The following is a 5,725-nucleotide window of genomic DNA, read 5'->3' on the forward strand; positions in this document are numbered from 1 at the left end:
CGCTAGCATCAATTCGATAGCGTTACCACCCGCAGGGACATTGCCAATTTACTAAAGGGTGCAGGTGCCAATTTGCTAGCAAAAGAGACAGGCGCTAACGGTCATTGACACTCTATAGCCAGGTGACAATTCGCTCTGGCGAATGGACGTTACTCCGCAAATTCACTAAGAGCGGATTCTACTGAACGTTACCTCTTTCACCAGAGTTGCCTTCATCACCTCAGTCCAGTCGAGGTGCATTAAAGTAGCTAGATCCATTTCAAAGCGATGAGATGAATCACAGACGTCACGTCTGATGTGTCGAATCTAAGGTAAGTAATAGGAATATCGGACATTGCCGCTGCATGCATCCAACACAACACGACTGTCGGATGCGAACGCTGCATGTTGTGTCTTCATCTGACGTGGCGCCTGTGATTCATCTCAGCGCATCGGAACGGATGCTATCACAGGTAAAAACGATTGTGTAGTTCAACCCTAACGGGGCAGGAGAAAGATGTGCCATTAAATAAAGCTAGTTTATTTCCCTTTACATTTGCCCCACGTGTTTTGAACACTTATTCCTAAAATGACAAAATAAGTGCAGCACATGTAATTTAAGACATACACAATTGTACAAAACACTCCCTCTTCCCTCAAAAGTGTTCGTATTCATTGTACCACACAGCAGATTCATTCAGATTTATGATGTACCCTCCCTAACAGCAGGAAGCATGTGGCTTTAATTACAAATTAGCAGTCATCGGGGTTAAGTAATATTAAGGCAGTTAAAGCATTAACATGTTTCACGCAAATTGCTTCTCAAATGTCAGGGCTGTGTTTCTATATGTCATGCAGTGCGAGCTGCCAGGAAAGCATGGGACACAGCTCTGTTCCAGGCAAATTTTTGTGAAGGTAGGAAAATATTCCATAATTCAAGACAGAGAAGTACGATCTCTGCTAGATGTTATAACTGCAACGCTCCAGCATACTCAATAGCTCATAGCTATATTTTGGGAGCCATTAGCTATATCTCAGCCAAATTAAGCAGCAAGTCTATGTTCCCTACTGTACAGTTGCCCAAACATATATATATACATTATGACTGCTATTAACACTATATGCGTGCAATAATACAATTGCAGCCAAATTCTCCTGTGTAACTCCCTGTTTTTAACTCATGAGGTTAGAAGGAAAGTTAGTGTCTATGGGCCACCCAAGGAGAAGCCATTGAACTTGTATATCTTTACTGGAAAACTGTAAGGTTGGCCCAGGCACGTTTCAGGGGCTGCTGCCGCCTGAGGCAGCAGCCCCAATGCCGCCCCTCCTCCTGCTCCGCTCTTCTAACTACCAGCGTCGGAGCGGGTGGAGGAGGGGCCGCATCGCTAGTGCAGTGAGCGCTATTGCGCTCGCTGCGCTAGAAGAGCCGAATTTCCGTTTTAAAAAACGGAAATTCGGCTCTTAAAGTTACCAGAGACGGCTTTTTGCCGCCCCTGGTAACTGGCCGCTCCGTGCCGCCTGAGGCAGGATTCTCACCTTGCCTCATGGCTGGAGCGGCCCTGGGTTGGCCACATCTAAGTTAGTAACCAAAAACTGTCAGTTAACTTATAAGTTTCTTAGTCAGCACCTGTAGCCTCCCAATTCTTAGAGCCTGGTGCACGTACAACGGTTTCCACCATGTATCCGTTCACTCACAATTTTCAAATATTGACAGCACCAGTCATGGATTTCTTTGCTTAAAATGCCTTTATTGAGACATGGGCTCAGACCCCGATACAGTTGAGTGTATCGGGGTCTGAGCTCATGTCTCAATAAAGGCATTTTAAGCAAAGAAATCCATGACTGGTGCTGTCAATATTTGAAAATAGTTAGCTTATAGGCACACAGCTTCTCTGCTGCCATTTTGAGGTTAACAGTTGAGCATGAATATGAGCTGGAGGCTTAACTGCCTTGATAATGCTCCTGACATCATAAACAGTTTGAACATGCCTCCATAGTTCTCAGTAATCACAGTGACACTTATGTGGAAATGCCAAAATGGCATGACAAGCTAAATAGTCTATTTCATATACAAGTGTATTATATTACAATATTATACATAATTAATATACATTATATTTATTGTCAACCTTGTGTGTGTAGTGTCACAAGTTATTTGTCAAAACAACATAAAGTGGCAGCTCATAATACAGGCAATTAGCTCATAGCTCCAAGGGGCTCAAAACACAAATCCATCACCCCCAATTAAATGGTTTTAAGTTGCAATTCAGGAGTATATTCATTAAGGGGCCGATTCACTAACTTCGAGTGAAGGATTCGAAGTAAAAAAAACTTCGAATTTCGAAGTGTTTTTTGGGCTACTTCGACCATCGAATGGGCTATTACGACCTTCGACTACGACTTCGAATCGAACTATTCGAACTAAAAATCGTTCGACTATTCGACCATTCAATAGTCAAAGTACTGTCTCTTTAAGAAAAAACTTCGACCCCCTAGTTCGCCATCTAAAAGCTACCAAACTCAATGTTAGCCTATGGGGAAGGTCCCCATAGGCTTGGCTAACTTTTTTTGATCGAAGGATATTCCATAGATCGTTGGATTAAAATCCTTCGAATCGTTCGATTCAAAGGATTTTATCGTTCGATCGAAGGAATAATCACTATTTGCGATAAAATCCTTTGTCAAAGGATTTTAATTCCCAGTCGAATATCGAGGGTTAATTAACCCTCGATATTCTACCCTTTGTGAATCGGCCCCTTAGTGGGGATCAGTCTAATCAGAAAACTATTGTAAAACAATTTCTTGATGGGGTGAGTGTCACATGAGGACATCTATGTTGTTTGACTGCCCCATCTCTGACCATCGCACTGCTGCTCCGATACCGGAGCAAATGATTTGTTACTATATCACCATGTGAACCCATTGATGGAGAAATACACTGCTCTGCAGAATAATCTGATTTTGGTCTATGAAGAAAAAAGAGATAGCTACCAGCCACTGTATTTCCTACCTGCTGCCTATTTTATTCTCTCTTATCAAGCAGGTACCAAAGCTCCGAACGCTGCCCAGTCTATTATTATTAGAAATAGTATTTGGAGGGTGGTACAAAGACCCTAAAATGTGGGGGAGTAGGACAAGCCTTTAGAACTGTGACAATATCAAAATCAAATATGGCTGATAAGCAAGCAAATAAGTAATGCAGTAGGCAACTGTTTCATAATTGTTTCCATAATCCCCTGTTCACACTGCTAGGTTGGAGGTGAATTATTTTTTGGTTGGGACAATTATCTCTAAGCATGGTAAGAAGCCAGCAGATTACATAATAAATGAAAACGTTAAAAAATACATTCTCTTTTAAAAGGCCCCCCATAGTAGAGAGTATACTTGTACTAACTGCCATATTATATATACTTCATTTCTCTATAGGATCTCTAGCATTAGCACTTCAGGGTCACCCCTGTGCTCTCAGGATAAATCAAATTATTTATCAAATTCCAGTACTGCATAATACCCAAAGGATCATCCATATCTTTAAATGACATCCAGTATATTTTACTTGATTTAACATTATCCTAACTGTTTACAATCTCGCTCTCATTAAAAATAAATTCTGTGAATGCTTGCGCTGTGACAAATGGCAGAGATGTATTAAAAAAAGCAATGATGTCACAAAATACCTAGAAGTGCTATCTCTTACAGTTTATTATTAAAAAAAGCCAATTATTATGTTTATTTCTTATGCAAGCCAGAATGACATGTCCATTGTCATTAATTCTGCTGTAACACAGGGTTGGGTCACACTTATTCCTGCTGTGACTCAAAGGATTCTGTTGAGTGAAAGGTCACAGAGAACACTTAAATGTGACAGGGTATTTTACGTATTGATTTCCAATGGATGTTATAAATTAGAGTTCCGCAGCCATTCCATATCCACCCTTCATCGGGAGAAGCTTTATTTCTGCATATCCTTCCTATCCACACCTATTTTCCTGAGGTGCTAATGTATTTTAAGTTTACATTAGCATTCCATCCAGTATTTCAGCATTTCAACCCCAACAGATCTTCAGTACACAACGAAGTGACAAATCCGTATTGTTACAAATCTGCAGGCTCATCATGACCCTTGGGGGGGAAGAAAGATATGGAAAGTAGAGAAAAGAAATACATTGTTTTAAAACAGATAGACTTGTGGTTAAAAGGGAAACTGTACTATGTGAAAAATATATAGATACTTGTTCCTTAGAAAACTGTTACAAATCAGTTAATTAGCACATTGGTTGTAGATACTGCAACACATGTATAATGCCAATGCTATGTAGAATATTCTATTGAAGGAATGCACTAATGATCTTTATAGAAATCATGATTAGTAAAGTGTTATAGATCTATACATATTCAATGTTCACATGTCTAGATCCAGAGTTTATAAATCGCCACTTTCCATGGACAAGAGCCCTATGCTTTTATGTTTCAAGCCCCTTTTTCTTCCCTTTTTACAAAACAGTTTTAACCCATGAAACCTGGCTCTTCATCTTCCTCATTCCAAGTTGCCAGCTCGGGATGCCAGCATCACCTTTTCTGGAAACATTTATCCCAGCCTTCCTGTTTTCTAAAATATTTATGAATAATATTGGCATTGAGAATAATTTTTACTGGCAGGGCTGGTAAAATATCAGCCAAGTGGAAGCTCTTGTGCCAACCCACGAGACTGGGTACCAGAAGCTCTATTCCATATAATGAAGGTATATTTCAGATGTACTACTTACTGTCTCAGTTTATTAGACGAAGCAGATCACCCAGAAGTGTGTAAAAGTTAAATGCACAGAAAACACTTGTTTGATCAGTATCACAGTTAGTAAACAGACAAGTGTGAGCTCCCTATCATTAAAGGAGAACTAAACCCTAAAAATGTATATGGCTAGAAATGCCATATTTTACATACTGAACTTAATTAACCAGTTTAAAGGTGCAGGCATCACTAATGTAGTAACAATTCCAGCCTTCACAAGAGTTTCCCATCTTGATTTTATTAGGAGTGTCTACAACACTCACATGCTCAGTGTGCTTTGAGCAGCTATTAAGAAGCTAAGCTTAGGGGCAGAAAATGAGGTTTGCCTGTCATATAAGCTGATGCTACTGGGTTAATTATTAAACTCTGATGCTAATTGTGCTGGTTTCTGAACTGCCATGTACCAATAGTCTGAATTATTTACTAATCAGCCTTACATTGTGACACATATTATATGCTGTATATAAAGTATCTTGTGCATCCCTAAAGTCAGTACCTGCCAGCAGCACAGAGCATGTGCAGTGAATCAGCAGAAAAAGAAGAAGGGGAGCTACTTGGGCATCTTTGGAGGCACAGATCTTTACTGCTAAAGGGCTGTGGTTGCCTTGGGCTGGTATAGAAGCCCAAAACATAATGTACAACATTTCTGTCCTATTTCTTTAGTTAACCTTTAGTTCTCCTTGAAGCTCTTGATTACTTTTATGCCTAAAGGGAAAGAAACAAAAACCTGGTTAAAGGACCAGTAACATCAAAAATTTTTAAGAAAAAAATTCATTAGTATACTACGGGAAAAAAAACACCATTGCATATTAAATATATTTAAACATATTTAAAATTGCAAAGTCCTTATTTAGAAATAACTTGAGCTCCTCTTCAAAAAATATTCACAATGCCGAGTTCATGTAAAAGTCAATGGCAGACGTCCTTTGAACTATTCGAAGATATTAATAGTAGTTA

At 39.5% G+C, this 5,725-nt stretch overlaps 1 long non-coding RNA gene across 1 annotated transcript; it reads right to left on the bottom strand.

Moving 5' to 3' along the window:
• Positions 1–3,665: 3,665 nt before the first annotated feature.
• On the bottom strand, positions 3,666–5,325 carry LOC108696854. The gene is made up of 2 exons (XR_001932339.2): positions 5,265–5,325; positions 3,666–4,101 (listed from the first exon to the last, which is right to left on the bottom strand). It is a non-coding gene; the product is annotated as an uncharacterized LOC108696854 (long non-coding RNA).
• Positions 5,326–5,725: the final 400 nt, after the last annotated feature.

This window comes from Xenopus laevis, chromosome 1L, assembly GCF_017654675.1.
Source record: "Xenopus laevis strain J_2021 chromosome 1L, Xenopus_laevis_v10.1, whole genome shotgun sequence".
Taxonomy (NCBI): Eukaryota; Metazoa; Chordata; class Amphibia; order Anura; family Pipidae; genus Xenopus; species Xenopus laevis.